Source organism: Mesocricetus auratus, unplaced genomic scaffold (genome assembly GCF_017639785.1).
Source record: "Mesocricetus auratus isolate SY011 unplaced genomic scaffold, BCM_Maur_2.0 contig_10494_pilon_obj, whole genome shotgun sequence".
NCBI lineage: Eukaryota > Metazoa > Chordata > Mammalia > Rodentia > Cricetidae > Mesocricetus > Mesocricetus auratus.
The window spans coordinates 1-17,041 of NW_024430446.1; the positions used below are offsets into that span (position 1 = coordinate 1).

Below are 17,041 nucleotides of genomic sequence, written 5' to 3' on the forward strand. Positions count from 1 at the left end.
GGTTTTGTAGTTTTCAGAGTGGGAGTGTGGTAGAACAAAAATTATTCGAAAGTTAATATGCAGAATATAAGTATAAGCAAAAGATCATGGAGAGTAGAATGGGAAATGCAAACGCTGCATGGAGCAAGAAATACTCTTTTAGTAAATTTATACTCTGATGGTATAGAAGTAGAAAAAGGAAGCCAAATTCACACTTTATAACATATTCCACAAATAAATAATGCTGCTTACTGAGGAAACACATCTTTTATGCATTTAATATGTTGATTTTTATTGAAGTACTTTAAATTATTATATTCAATGACTAACTCCAAAATAAAGTATTTTACCTGTTGATGTGTGTGAAAATTAACAGAAAAAATATGACAGCAGCATTCATTCAATAAGGGGAAATAACAAAGTATTTACCTCTCTGAAATATTTTTCATACATGCAAAGGTGTATTTCTTCAATATATGTCAAATGTTGATAGGATAAAATATGGTACAAGGTTCAGTGTGCCCTATGGAGAAGGGGGGCACAGAACTGAACCTGAAGACTGAGGACAGCTTGTGTCCTTTTGTCTTCGAGGTTTACCCCTTCCAGGACCTACTTGACCTTCCTAGTACACAGCACTCTTGCTATGTTTAACAAAGCCCTCAAACCCTTCTTGAAGAGCTACCACCTCCAACTACTGAGAGACCAGCGCGTGTCCTACCACTTGAGAAGTGCTGCGGAGAAGTTTTCAGAACTGCAAGTAGAAGTCATTGCTGACAATGAGGACCACCCTGATCAGTGCCCTAAGATTCTAGCCCAGACCGTAGCCTATGTGACAGGTGCTGCTTACTACAACCAACAAAAACGTGTATGCTGACCCATGGGGGACACAACATATAAGTGGTGTATGCATACAATCCCTGATTTGGGGGCTGGCTTGCTACCCAAGAGGGTAATGTTGCTACCAGGAATTGAAATGCCAAATTTGCCATCCTGAAATCCTCCTCATTGTGTGGCTACAAGCACAAGCCACATCACTCTGCTTGAAGGTTTCAATTTCCATTGGTGAGACTGGACTTACCAGGATGCTGTAACTCCTGAAGAGCAGTACTAACAAGAACAGAAGATCTACTTTTCCACCTCACCTGTGCAATTAGACTTATCCCAGCCCTCACAACACCGTAGCACTACATCTGAGTATGCTTACCAAGCCTCACGATTCCAGCAGAGCATGAAGCTGGCTTAGCCCCAGTGCCTCACCACCTGTATCCTCAGGCCCTTGACACCTTTTCCCTTGTGAGATGTCCACTTAACGGTAGATTTATTTTGGGTAGAATTTGGGTTTTTAAAAAGAGTCAGGGTTTTTCTTTAGCATTGGAACCTGTCTTGGAACAGCTAGCTTTGAACTCACAAAGATACTGTCTCTGCCTGAGGGCTGGGATAAAAGGCATGTGCCACCACAGCCCGGCATTTTTTTGTTTGTTTTTTGTTTTACAAGACAGTTTTTCTCTTTGTACCCTTGGTTCTCCTGAAATTCTCTTTGTAGACCAAGCTGTTTTCCAACTCAGACAGATATGTCCTCCTCTGCCTCCTGAGTGCTGGGATTGTGACATGTGCCACCATTATCCAGTGAAAAAAGCAGATTGTATTTTGAGAATTATTTCCTGATGATAACTCTTCAAAGAGAGTCAAGACTAAGTTTACATTGATCAAGATATTTCACATGCCAAGGTGGACTCAAAAACATCAGCTGCTTCGAATATGGGACTCACACCATTAACATTTCTATCTAGTACTTCAAGATACTATTTAGAGTTGTAGTTCACAATATTCCTAGTGCTATGACCCTTTAATACAGTTTGTTCCTTTCTCATGTGGTAGTAATCCCCATTAATAAAATTACTGTTATTGAAATAATTGTTAGTTATGAATCATAATGTAAATATTTACCGATGGATTTAGGCTAGCCCTGTGAAAGCGATCTTTGACCCCAAAGAATTTTGACCCACAGGCTGAGATCTGATGACTTAGTTGAACCTACAGGCATACACCGTTTAAATGGTACCCATCATGTAGGGCTATGCCAAGTTATTATTTAAGTAAACTACTTTGACACTGTTAAAAAATGGTAGAAATAATTTACTATTGCATTTTCAAAATTTGATCAAGTGTAAATGAACAAGACATTTTAAGTTTCAACATTATTTTAATTTAATAATATAGTTAAACTAATAAAATGTATGAATTTTCATTTTGGAGATTAACAGGAAGTTGAAAGAATCAACTTTCTTTTTGGTAATATATGAAACAATGGTTATATTAGGAAGAAAATTGAATAGATAATCGGCAACTCCAGGTTCTGTTTTACAAGGTCTGCCCAATTCCAGAGGGCCTGCTCAACAAGAGTGATTAGAAAAGTACCTAGACATGGACCTCGGAATTCCCCCTGACCGCTGGTCTTCAGGAAGTGTGCATTTCAGTCTACAGTATGAATTTTCAACATTTCTACTTAATATTGCATATCCCCCTTGGCGCCAATTTATAGAGATGTCCCCTCCTCCATTCAACAGTGTTTTCCTTTGATTCTTAGCAAGGGATATGAGTTGGGATGGTCATTCCCACTTTTGCATCCACTTTTGAAAGCTTTTTTGTTTGTTTGTGTGTGTGTGTGTGTGTGTGTGTGTGTGTGTGTATGTGTGTGTGAGTCCCTATGTGATGGTGGTACACTCAGAATCCAGAGGAAAGTCAGATCTCTAGATCTGGAGTTATAGTCAGTTATGACCTTCTCCATCTGGAGTGCTGGGTACTCAGGTTTTCTGCTAGAATAGCAATATTCCTTAAAAACTAAGCCATCCCAGATGCTTCTTTAAGTACATATATTGATTTCATGTGGTGGGAGAGGGGAATGAGTGTGGTGGTCAAAGAATAACTTCAGAAGTAAGGTATCAGGCTTAAATAACCTGGTTTGATGGTTAGTGCTTTAAACTACTGAGCTGTATCTCTGTACCCGTTGCTACTTCTAATTCTCAGTCTAATGTCACTATGAAACTAAATGTGTCCATAGCATAACATGATGTAGGGCAGTTGTCAAATTTTGAGGCAGAAAGAGTTTGATGGGGATAAAAGTACAAGCAGAAAATATTAGCATAGGTGTGCAGAACATTAGTTCTTTGTGCCAGGGGAACAAGATAATTTTGTGTTTTAAGACAGTATAGGATTTTACCATGAATTCAATGTTGGGCAATACCAGATGAGTGCAGACAAATTCAGAGTCAATGTTATTAGTTCAGAGAAAGATTCAGTTTTGGAACTTAAAATATACAAAAGACAATTCTGAGAGATATTTAGGCTCTATTATCTGTGTGAATAAAATGGTGTAACATGGATAGGAAGACACAGAAATGAATTACAATCTCCTTTTGATCTTTGTCCTTTTCAAGACCATCAAACGAAGCAAGTGGGGAAAGCATAACTAGGTAAAACATTAGTTTTGAAGGCACCAGGGACTGAAGTAAGATTAGAAATTCTGTCTTTCAGAAACTCTGAGCTCCAATATAAGGAGTATAATAAAAACAATCAACATTATTAAACAAAATTGTTAATTACAATTCTAACTTTTAAAGCTCTAAATGGTTATTTAAAAATATTTGGATAGCAGTTACCTTTCCCAGCCTAAATTGCGACATTTAAAAACTGCTGTATGTGTGCTGATTAAAGGGAAAGAAGTTAAAATTTAATCCATGAAAAACTTCATCCACCTGTTTCATGAATTCACAGCTGTAACACATTTCACTGTCATCAGTCTGGATCAGTGATGGTTTCTTTTTTTTCTGATTTTAGAACATGCATCTGCCTCTTTGTGCTATTTTTTATGATGGTGCTATTTATTAGAGCTGGCATTTGTTGCCTTAACTCTCCCTAATTTAAGCTCAGAAGGGGTCTAAAGGTACAGTTGGGAAGTCTTAGCGAAATCAGTTATGTGCTTTTAATTATTTTAATTGGAAATAGATTGCTTCATAGAATATATTGTTATTATGATTTCTCCTCCTCCAAATCCTCTCCGATCCTCCACACCCACATTCCCACCAAATTCCATACCTTTTCTTTTTTTCTCTCATTAGAAAACAAAATGGTATCTAAACATAATAATTCAATGAAATAAGATAAAATAAAAAAAACAGGAATAGGACAAAGCAAACAGAGAAAAAGAAGAAAAAGAGACCAAGAAAAAGCACAAGAAACCTATAGACACAGGAATACATATTCTTACACACATAAATCCCCTAAAAACTTAAACTTGGAAACCATAGCATATATGTAAAAGTCATGTAAATTTAAAAGAAATGCCCTGACAAAGTACCATGAGACTAAGAACCTCGAAATGCCACTGAGTTCATTTTGTCCTGGGCACTAGACTTAAGAGTGATTTTTATACTCAGTGAGACTCCATGGAAGAAGACTAACTTTTCCTTTGTAAGCAGTTATCAGTTGGAGATAATTCTGAAAAATGTTTTTCAAATGAAGTTAAGATAGCTACAGTAATTTTAGTTTGCTGTGCACCCAGAATCTATTATATAAACAATTAAGAGTTTATGACTTGAACTATTTTTATAAATTACATCTGCCCTTTATTTCCTACAAGTATATAAAGCATTTTGATTAACTTCACCCTACCCACATTCTCTATCCCATTTCTACTCTTGTCAACTCCCCTACAAGTATTTCTCTCTTGTTAATGTCTTTTTGTTTTCATTTTGTGAGACCAAGTTTAACCATGGGCCCAACACAAAACAACCTCATTTATTGCTGAGCATTCAACAACCCTTATTCTCAATATTGTGAGCTATCAAGGATGTGTAAGTTCACTGTATTTCACTGAGAAGAGAAGTATTTCTGATTAATTCCAAGACAGCTTTAGTGGATAGATATAGACGTTTAGAAGGAATCTTGATGCCATGTAAAGTTAGTTAAACAACAATAATGGGTTACCCCCTAGAGTTTGTGTGCAGCCCCTTTTCCCCTCAGGTTTACAGTGCCTGGCTTGAAGTTCCTCCTGTGGAGTGGGCCTGAAATCCCCAAACATAGCAGTTAGTTATTCCCATAGCAGTCATGCTACTATTGCAGTAGGGATCATATCTTTCCTGGTGGTCTGGATCCTTAATTTGTATGAAGGTAATGAGAGTGTTATCACACATCAGCTGAGAGATATGTTGATAGGGGCATGTCTAGTACCAAATAGAGTCAAGTGTTCTAGGATGAGTGTATGTTACTATTTCTAGGTGGTGTAGTACTGCTTTCCAAAAACATAAATAAAAATACATTTACATCAGTAGTGGATCAGGGTTCCTACTGTTTCATATCTCATTGAGGTTTGTTTTATCTGCATTTGTGAAACATATTAATGATATTTTCCCACTTCATTGGATAATGATCAATATCTCCCTTCAAAATCTACCCCTTCTCTTCACGTTCATTGTGATGAATCATTAGTAATAGATTTTACATGCATTAGAATTTTCATTTAACTTAGTGTTTATATGGCATGTTGTTTTCTAGCAGTTTCCAGTATTATGAAGAAAATACTCTAATTAATATGTATATCAAATTTTCTTATTTTTATTAATTTATGTGGTAGGGATGTCCTTCATATATATTTCTCTTATTTGTTGATGAATAAAACACTGTTTTCCTATAAGTAAGTAAGACATGCAGGACTAGGTTAACCAGAATTTTAGGAAATCTAGGCAGGAGGGCCAGCCACAGTCAGCTGTCATGTTAGCTGCCATAGGAGTCAGAGGTCCGGACCCTTCTCCAGTAAGATAAGACCACATGGAAATACTTTGAATAATAGAAATGGGTTAATAATTAAGACAGAGCTAGCCAATAAGGAGCCCAATCCACCAACCGTTTAATAATTAATATAAGTCTGTGAGCTCATTTGTGGCTAGAAGCGGCAGCGGGACTTGATGGGACAAGAAAAACCACCAGCACATTTATGTGTACTGCAAATTAGTTCTTTGCAAATAGTGAGGTTAGGGATAGTTGGTTTTGATAGCTTTAATATGATAATAATTTCCTTGTCATATAACATCGAAGCAACAACTATTAAAGACACACTTATACTTTTTGTCCAAAAACAATATATATATCATGTATTCTTTTCTACAGTATGAATTCATTTTCCTATATATCATGCTTATGCCAATTTTATCTAATAAAGATTTATATTATCTTCATAATGATTTCATGAAAATTCCCCAAATGTGTTTTTTGCCCTCAAGTAAATGTTGGTCATTTTTGAGTTTTGTATATGTTAGGCAATCTCTCTACTATGAAGCTCCATTCATAAGCCTATAGATTTTTTAAATTTGCTCACAAAGCTTCTAAATGTGTCATTTGATAGTCATTAGAATTATATTGATTTTTTGCTTTCAATTAGATCTAAAATGAATCAATTTCATTAGAAATTTGTTGAACACATTTGGGAAGAATCATACATTTTCAATTTGTAGAGTCTCACCTTATAGTCTCTATTTAATGTTTTGTAAGACTTTCTTAATTTTTAAAAGATAAAATACCAAAAAACCCACAGTGGGGAAATATTAATAAACAGGGTGTGGTTAATGAAAAAGGGTTCTAAGGTCCTTGAAACATTATACTGCTTTTTGAAACTGCAAGTATTCCATTTAAAGGGAGTGAAAGTGGAACAAATTTTACCTGTCCTTGTGAAAGGGAGAGAGGAGGGAGATGTAACAAGAAGGGTGTTTGAAAAAAGCCACTAAGAAGCAGAGATTCACAGATTTGCACTGATCTGAAATCCTGGAATTCAGTTGTAGAGAGACAGGACGGATGAATAAAGGGGTCAAGGCCATGCTGGGGAAACCCACAGAAACAGCTGACCTGAAGCAGTGGGAGCTCATAGACCCCAGTCTGATAGCTGGGAAACCAGCATAGGACAGAACCAGACCCCTGAATGTGGGTGTCAGTTGTGGGGCCTGGATAGTCTATGGGGCCTCTGGCAGTGGGGCCAGTGTTCATCCCTAGTGCATGAATGGGCTCTGGGAGCCCATTCCCTGTAGAGGGATACTCTCTCAGCCTAGATTCACAGTGGTAGGGTGGGGGACAGGGGCTGGTGAGGAGGATTGGGTGGGGGGAGGGAGGGGAGGACCTAGGTACAGCCCCAAATGATGTGTCAGACTTTGATAATCCCAAATGGGAGGCATCACCCTCCCTGAGGAGTGGATGGGGCAGGGAATGGGATAGAGGGATGGTTGGGGATTAGGAGGATGGAAGTGAGAGGAAACCGGTATTGGTATGTAAAATAACATTGGTTTTTGTAAAGGGAAGCTTTTTCCTAGAGAGAAGCCTTCCCACCAGCCTGGTTCTAGAGCCATATCAGTTCCAAATAAACAAACAGGAGGCTATATTAATTATGAAGCTGTTGGCCTTGCTTGTTTCTTACTGGCTAGCTCTGATTTAAGTAATTACCCCATAATTGTTGATCTAAATATTTCTCTTACCGGAGAGGTTTCCGGGCTTCCTACCCCGTGACTTTAAAAATCTTGACTCTCTTCTTTCTCATTCCCAGAGTTCTCCTGGACTCCTAGTCCCACCTATATTGGTTCCCTACTGGCCAAACAGTGCTTTATTGACATATACATAGGACTTCCCCCATCATCTCCTCTTTTCTGTCTAAACAAAAAGAAAGATCTTAACTTTAACATAGTCAAATTATATATAAGAGAACAGTTATCAAGTAAGAACATAGTTACAATATTTTGTCTATCAACATGTAGCAGGATTTAAAGAAAATATCATCTATCCTATTCTTGTGAGTCCAAAGTCCTATATGTAGCTTATCTCTTATCAGAACTAAGGAAAACTATAATTATAACTATCTGCCTTCAACTCCATCAAAGGCCACAGAAGGATAATACATAAACACTAGGATTGACAGAGACATTTTACTGCATGGACAGTCACTTTCAGTTTCTCTGTAATGTTGGGGCATCCATCTTCAGCCCATAGGCCACATTGTGTCCAGAAGACATCTCAGCAAAGCAGGAAATTTCAAAACTGTCCATCTGCATTGGCAGCCTGTCAGTCATTTTTTTGTGTGTGTGTCCTGAATAAAACTCGTAGACTCTTCAATGAAGCAGAAGCCCTGTGAGACTCAGTTCAGCAGTCACTTTCCTGTGGGTCCTGCATGTCCAGTTTATACAGCAACAGTTAAACAGTCTAGGCAAGTGCAGTTTCTTGCCCAAATGGCTAATCTTGCCATGTTGAAAGCAAACTCCATAACAAGTTTCTTCGATGCCCATCTTCCTCTCAGACATAATTGGTGCTGCCAGGAACAGACATTTCTCATTGTTAAGAAAAACCCTAAACCATTTTAAATGCCATTTTCTGAAGATCTTTGAAAGGTTTGAAGACTATCTGTTTCAAATACATCTCTATATATCTAGAAAACCTAACTTACCTAACTATAAATTCTGACTATTATAAGTAACTATCTATAGTCTGTATTCAATTATGCATTATATTTTAAAAGAACAGTATAAGCACAATACTTAATCAAGGGGAGAAATATACGCATCACAAAATTGACCTTGAATTTGTATCAATAAATGAAAAACAATACCCATACCATAATTCCCCTTTTTACCATTAAAAAGAGATTGGCAGTGATCATTAACCAATTATAAACAATCCCATTTAAATGAAAACAAAGGTTTATAAACAAGATGGGAATTAGGATGTTACTCATTCCAAACTGTTTTGTGCTGGAAGGGGGCGCTGTTCATACCATGGGGATCATGACAAAACTCAGAAACCTGTACAAGTCCTTATTTTCGTGGTCTGTAAAGCTCCATCATCTTAGCTGTCTCAATTTTTGGAACAACTGGCCCACTCCTTCCGGGGGTCTTGGTTCATCAAACCACAGAAGCCTGGAAGGAATCCTCAGCTTTTCATTTTCGGTAGAAACATAAACAAAATCTCCTTTCCCAAGTAACATATCCTTATACTTAAATTTTGAAGTCAAGGTATTTTCAAAAGACATAAGTTGAATTAATTCAGCAGCATTTATAATCAAGTGTACTTTAGCAGTTGTTCCTTCCTGAGCATATAAAAAACTGAAAAACACAATAGCGAACAGTATCCAGATTTTCTGTGTATTTTTCATCTTTATGTGGCTTATTTATCTATTTGTTTTTTGATTATTACCAGACAGGGTGTCTGTATTGTTTTGGAGGCTATCGATCTAGCCCAGCCTTGAACTCACAGAGATCCGCCTGCCTCTGCCTCCCGAGTGCTGGGATTAAAGTCATGCGCCACCCCCACCCAGCCTATTTATCTATTATTATACTTTTATTTCTTTATTTATTTCTTTGAGACTGGGTTTCTCTTTGGAAATCTGCCTGCCTCTGTCTCTGCCTCTGCCTCGGCCTCTGCCTCTGCCTCTGCCTCTGCTCTGCCTGAGTAAATCCTACCAGCATGCACACTGAGAGCCAGCTTCTCTATTTATTTATCACGATGCCGTTTCTTTTTCTCTCACAGTCTTACATATATTTTTAAACACATTGTAAACCTTTAGAGATTTTTCTTCATCCAAGTCTGACTTTACTGTAAATCTTTATGTTTTTCGGGTCGAGTGTCTTATCTGTTAAAACCACGGCCATTTAAACTGCCGTTTTTCCAAGATGGCGGGCATAAGACTTTTCCAAGATGACTCTAGCTGCTGGTTTGGAGATGTGGGGCTCGATCTGGCACCTCTCAGACCAAGGGGCAGCTAAGGCCTTGGCAAAGGGGACCAGGAGCTGCTGTTTCCTCAAGAGCTTGATGGTCTGCCTGAAGCCAATCTCCTCAAGGATGTCGCCCAACATGGGCTGCGAAGAGAGTTTCTTTGGGGTTTTGTAGAGCTGCCTGGGCTCTGTCTCACTGCACAGGCACTCGAGCAACTTCTGCAGTGCTTCTGGGAGGCTGGCGGCCTCCATCTCCGCTGTGGAGGACTTGAAGGGGCACTCGAAAAGCAGCAGGATTGACTGGGCTAGACCACTGACCAAGGACAGACACCGAAGAGGCTGCTTCTCTGAGGGCAGAGGACTGAGCTGCTCAACTGGCCTGCGCCTCAGCTGCCTCTCTTTGCCTCACCTCTGCTCTGCTCACCTTGTCTTATAGGTGGGGGTGGAGCCACGCCTTCCAATCAACATCCCAGCTGACTTTTCCTGGGCCCGCCCATCCGGACCTACAGCTCTCTCAGCCATGACCAATTTCCCACTCCAGAATCCCCGAGCCCCCCTTCCACATCCCAACACCACCTATCATGATCCTCTCCTCCTCCAAAAGAGCCCTATGTCTGCCAGACCATGGCCTCCCTTACAAGTTGCCCCGGTGAAAGATGAGTCCCTCTGGTGATACTGAGCTCACCACTGTTTGTGCCAGGCTGCATGCATGAGCACGAAGACGCCCCTGTGTGTGTGTTTGTGTGTGTGTGTGTGTGTGTGAGTGAGTGTGTATGTGTATGTATATGTGTATTTGTGTGTGGGAAGTCCTGTCTAGAGGTAGGTTGGATTATTTTACCTGCTCACACAGCGTGAAGATGAAAGGGATAGAATCCCTTCTACTTCCACAATTTGTGCAGGTGACACAGGGCAAGCAAGGCTAATCAAATGAGCATCATTAAGTCAAGAGCTTCTCCTTGGTGGGTTTGCAGGACTTAGCACCCTTGCCCCAGCTCCTCCCTGGTCTTCCCACAAGCCACAAGTTGTACCTAGGCATCTTTCTCTTACAAAGAACCCTATGCAAATAAGCGGGCCTGGGATTATCCTTTGTGTTTTCCTCTTAGGCATATTGGTTGTTTATTTTTGATCCTCTGATTACATCCACTTTGTTTTTAATCCCTCCCTCTGTCCCTTGCTCCCTTCATCCCTCCCTCTCTCCCTCTCTCTTGTATCTGTCTATGTCTCCCCTCTCTCTTTTTTCCACTCTCCATGGCTATGTATGCACTCTCACTCTCTCTCTCTCTCTCTCTCTCTCTCTCTCTCTCTCTCTCTCTCTCTACACACACATACACACACCCAAAACACAAACACACTAATACTCAAACAAACACCCACCTGACCCCACTCCCACAACCACAAACTCAAGTTTGGTCCACTTGGCTTCTCTTGGTACATCTCACTCCCCTTCACTTCCTTCTTGTGATCCCAATTAGTTTTTTAAATAAACAAATAAGCACACCTCAGGTTTTCTTTCTGGACTTCCATTTCTGCAACACCATGACCTTGAACCTGGTGCCTTCTCCAGCATTTAGGTCAAAGTGTGGGTTCCACAATGATCTGATCTTTCCCTAAAGCTGTAATATCTTGTTGGCCTTGAACCTTTTTACTATATTTGATTTCATTTCATGTTATTTCAGTTGTATATTTGGTTTCTAGAGACAGGATATCACTATGTAGATTTGGAGCCTGTCCTGGAATTTGCTGTATAGTCCATGGTGTCTGGCATCACATTGATCCTCCTGTCTTTTCCTCCCAAATGCTGGGATAACAGGCTTGTGCTAATCAGCCCTGCTTAACACTCTTGTCTTAAAAGCTTAAATGCACACACACACACACATATGCATGCACGCATTCCATATCTTCCACTAATTCAATACATCTTGCATACTTTGTCTTGCTTCCTGTAAGTCGTAAATTAATATTTGCCCAGTGGTACACACACCTCTAGTTTTCTTTCAAGGTTTTGCTTGCTTGAACACTGTGTTTTTGTGTCCAGAGCCTCTCAAGCAGTGCCATCTAAGTGTAGTTTCCACAGTTCCTCCATTCTTTTTCTACTGAAGTAGAAAGTCTAGGATGTCTTGGACCCTTTTTACTCTCCTGTGTTTTTCAACTTATTAAACACACCTAACCACCCATACTCCTCACACACACAGACATTTTCAAGCACATATTTTATTTTTAATGTCTTGGACATTCAAATGTTCACATATCAACATTTTATGCATTAATGTATAAAGATCCATGTATGTGTGATTCTATATTTTAATCTACCGTTATCAATGTACCATTATCATTCTTCTATCTGTAAGTAACATCCTGTAGCAACTGTCCGTAAACAGTGTGTCTATGTATGCCTTAAAGTCCGTTCTCAATATTTGCGTGCACATAAAAATGTACCTGTGTGTCCACGTCTCCTTTCAGACGAGTAGAAAATCGTTTGCAGGTAAAAGGGAGGTTCGCGGTGCGGTGCACTGTATCTCTTGGTGTCCAAACAAAACCCTCCTGGGTGGTTTGCTGCACTTTGCCTGCTTTCAGTCGCAGAATCTCAAGGTGCCAGCTATCCCAGGAGGGAGTGCAAGGTCTGTTCGGGTCCGGTCGGGTGGGGTCGCCTGGGATCAGTCTGGTACCTAGTTAGGACTGGTGGTCGGTGGTTTGGTCGGTCACTGTTTCCATCGGTTCACTTCCTACCCCACCGGTTCTTGTAATCCTTGAGGGCCTTGGCCATGAGTGGGGCGGGTTTCTTAGGCAGGGTCTTGTGGCTGCCGCCCAAAGGTGGGTTGAGAGCCCTGTGCAGAAGGCCAGGGCCAGAGGCTTCGCGGAGACTGTGCACATTTTTGGGGGAGGCTTCCCATCCAGGTCCCGTGTCTGCATGCTGGGCTGGGCTTGTGGCCTGAGCATCGAAGGAGACCATCTTAGTTTGGCGGCCTTGAGGCTTATTGGCTTCGGAGTTTCGGAGGCGTGCTACCAGGGCTTGCAGCTTCAGGTCCAGGGACTCCTGCTGCCTGAGGTGTGCCTGGGTCTCAGTCTGGGTCCGCCTGTGAGTTTGATTATCAGTGTGGGTCTGGGTCCCGGAATCCCCCTCTTGCTGACTCCAGAGCTGGGCGTCCTCCCGAGGAGGAGCGGGTTGGCCGTGAGTTTCCCACCAAGACTGTGGCTTAGCAAGGCGTCCTTGGTGCGAGTTCTGTGGGAGAGGTCTGGCAGGTCTGCGACCCGAATACACAGGCGTTTTCGAACTGCTCCTCCAAGCCCATGGTGCTACTTCTTGCTCATTAGTGAAGGATGACTGCTCAGGTCCATCCTGTGGGAAGCAGTCTTGAAGGGTGGAGGTGACCTCTGTAACGGAACTGGCAGCCAGGAGGAGATTCAGATCCTTGCAGCTTTGAGCCTTGCTTTGAGGCTCCTTAGCTGCTCTGCTGTGGACCTCAGTTTTGCTGGTACTTTTCCTCTTCCTTTTGCGGGGAGGCAGTGTGGAGGAGGAAGACAGAGAGCTGTCATAGTTGAGGCAAGCCTCAAAAGACCCTGGAGCAAATTCTCCCTGTTTATATGTACCAGTTGCCTTTGCTCTCAAGGCAGTCAGTTGCTGTTGCTTTGCTGGCTCACTCTTTGGCTTGTTGGAGAGTGGCTTTATACCTTGTTGTTGTTGGGCCTCTTCTACAATTACCTGGTTCTTGTGTACCTTCACCTGACTCTCTGTCTCTAGCTGCATGCCCACGATGGACCTTCTTTTCTTTCTTCTTGCTGCTTCCATGCTTGGCCTGGGAGTTGTGATTTGGTTGGAGCCCGAGCTTGTGCTGTCAGTTGGGCTATGCTTTTGGCGGCTACTACTGTGTTTGAAGGCCTCTTTCCCATCTTTCCTGTGTCCTCTGGAAGCAGGTGTCTGTGGCTTGTCTTCTGAATTGTTTCTGTGATGATTTGTCATTGGGCTCATTTGCAAGGCAAAGTCCTGCGGCCTAGAGGTCAGAAATCATAAAGAATATAATTGTTTCTTTTTACTCTGTGCATAGTTTTGTTATGATGCAATGAATTAAAAGTATAGGTTCTGTTGTCATTTTTGAGAGACTGCAGTTTTCTTCTCTAGACAGTTTGGCTAAATAACTAATCAGTGATCTTTAATTATGTTTATAATTCTGACTCCTTATTTACTTAATTACTGAGCTTTTATTTTAAATTGCTTCTAAGAAATATTAGAATCCAAATCAAGTTCAGAAAGGGGATAGAGTGGATCTAAGGAAGAGTGGAGTGGAGGGGGCATTTAGCAGGTGGAGATTTAGATGAAACTGTGATTGTGAAATTTTATATGACAGCAGAATCTATTTCCAATAAAAGGAAGTACATTGTCCTCTGACCACATGTGCACCCACACAAAAAGAAAATAACTATATAAATGTAATTTTAAAAGAATAAATAATAAATATAATGGCTAGATAATCTGTAATAACATTTGATAAAGACTTGCAATTCATAGCTGTTTTGTCCTTGTCTCTGTCACTCTGTGTTTATGTGTTTGTGTCTCTTTGTCTGTGTCTGTGTCATATGTCTCTCTCTGTATGTGGGGGGGTGCCAATTCATCTGTGAATAAATTCTAGTCCTTCTGCCATGTTAAACTAGGCTCTAAAATGCCTTACAAAGAGAGGGACTGTTGGATTACCTTATTTTTCCCTTTATAATTTTGTCAGTAGATCATTTGTAACATCCATATATTTGGTCAATATTTTTATAGCCTGAACATGAAGAAGAGATGTATAAAGCTTCTCCTTTGTCACCTGTTACTAAAGTTATAGAATTAACTTCCTAGCAACATGTGGCTCTGTTCTACACAAGTCATTATGTTTCTTTTTCATTGAAAATGTAGAGTTGTAGTCCTGAAAATATCTTGGTATTGGCACAAAAATAGACAGGTAGACCAATGGAATCATACTGAAAACCCGAATATTAACCCACACACGTATGAACATCTGATCTTTGACAAAGAAGCTGAAAATATACAATGGAATAAAGAAAGCATCTTCAACAAATGGTGCTGGCATAACTGGAGGCTGGCGTGTAGAAGAATGCGGATCGACCCATGTTTATCGCCATGCACAAAACTGAAGTCCAAATGGATCAAAGACTTCAACATAAATCCAGCTACACTGAACCTCTTATAAGAGAAAGTAGGTAGTGGCCTTGAATGAATTGGCACAGGAGACAGCTTACTGAACATAACACCACTAGCACAGACAGTGAGATCAACAATTAATAAATGGGACCTCCTGAAACTGAAAATCTTCTGTAAGGCAAAGGAACAGTCAGCAATACAAAAAGGCAGCCCACAGAATGGGAAAAAATATTCACTAATCCCATATCTCACAGTGGGTTGATCTCCAAAATTTACAAAGAACTCAACAAGCAACTCTCCAAAACACCAAAGGATCCAATTAAAAAGTAGGCTGTAGAACTAAATAGAGAATTTTCAATAGAGGAGTCTAAAATGGATGAGAGGCACTTGAGAAAGTGCTCAACATCCTTAGCATCCGGGAAATGCAAATCAAACAACTGTGAGATAACATCTCACTCCTGTCAGAATGGCTAAAATCAAAAACACCAATGGCAACTTATGCTGGAGAGGATGTGGTGAAAGGGGAACACTCCTCCATTGCTGGTGGGGGATCCAACTTGTTCAGCCATTTTGAAAATCAGAATGGAGATTCCTCAGAAAAATGGGAATAAACCTACCACAAGGCCCAGCAACTCCACTCTTAGGCATATATCCAAAAGATGGCCATTCATACAACAAGGATGTCTGTTCCACTATGTTCATAGCAACATTTTGTGTAATACCCAGAAATTAGAAGCAACCTAGATGCCCTTCAACCGAACACTGGACAGAGAAAATGTGGGATATTTACACAATGGAGTACTATTCAGCAGAAAAAATCAATGGAATCCTGAGATTTGCAGGCAAATGGATGACACTAGAAGAAAACATTCTGAGTGAGGTAACACAGTCACAAAAAGAGAAACATGGCATGTACTCTCTCATATATGGATTTTAGACATAGATCTGGGGAGTGCCAGCCTACAATCCCATGGCCAGAGAGTCTTGGAAACAGAAGCTTCATTCAGTAGCTGATGTAAGAAGAGGCACACTCCCATGGCTAAGCACTGAGCTGAAATCAAGAAAGCCAATAACAGAGAGGGAGGACTGATGACCAAAGGGATTAAGACTGGGCTGGTTTAACTCTCAGGAACAGCTGACCTGACAAAGGTTAACTCTTGAGTCCCAGGCATCAGCCTGGGAACCTAGCATAGGGCCGATCAGGATCCCCTGAATGTGGGTGTCACTGAGGAGGCCTAGGTAATCTATTGAGCCTTGGGCACTAGATCAGTATTTATCCCGAGTATATGCATGGACTTTGGAGTCCCATCCAACAATCTGAGATACACTCTCACCCTGAAATCTTGGGGGAGGGTCTAGGCCCTGCCCTGGATGATATGACAGACTATGGACACAGCCATGGAGGGCCTCACGCTTCCTGGGGAAATGAGGGAATAATGGGGAATTGGGGGGAGGTCACGGGAGGAGGGGAGGGAAAGGGAGAGGTACCTGGAACTGACTTTTGAAGTAACCTTGTTTCTAATCAAGCACACAATTAATCACCGTACTGAACCCAAGGAACCCAGTGACAGAGAGAGAGGAGTGATGAGCAAATTGGCAAAGATTGGGCTGGCAAAACCAGCAGAGACAGCTGATCTGAACAGGGGAGAGCCCTTGGACTCCAGACCGACAGTGGGGAGGCCAGCATGGGACTGATCTGGACCCCCCAAATGTGAGTGTCAGCGAGAAGGCCTCGGCAACCTATGGGGCCCTGAGCTGTGGATCAGTGTCTATCCCTGGAATACAAAGTCATCGTGTGCCTATAGCACAAAGAGGGATGCTCTCTCAGCCTGGTCTCTTAGGGGAGTGCCTGGACCCTACCCAGAGTGAAAAGACAGACTCTAGATATCCCCTATGTGGAAGGATTTGACAATAGGGTGGGAGGGTGAGGGAAAAGGGGAATGCAGGAGGAGGGGAGGGAGAGGGAACTGGGATTGACATGTAAAACAAGCTATTTAAAATTAAAATAAAAAATATGCAAAAAAATAATAAATTGACTAGAAATTGTTAAAAAATAAATATAAACTTAAAAATAAATAATAAAAAGACAAACATTTAAATAAATATCAAATCAGCAGAGACAAGTTTTATGTAAATGTCAAAATAACATGGTTTTTGTGTCCAAGAAAAAAAAAGAAAACATGTG

At 40.9% G+C, this 17,041-nt stretch overlaps 1 pseudogene; it reads left to right on the forward strand.

Moving 5' to 3' along the window:
* The first annotated feature begins 604 nt into the window (after positions 1–604).
* On the forward strand, positions 605–1,259 carry LOC121138064 (annotated as a pseudogene).
* The last annotated feature ends 15,782 nt before the right edge of the window (positions 1,260–17,041 follow it).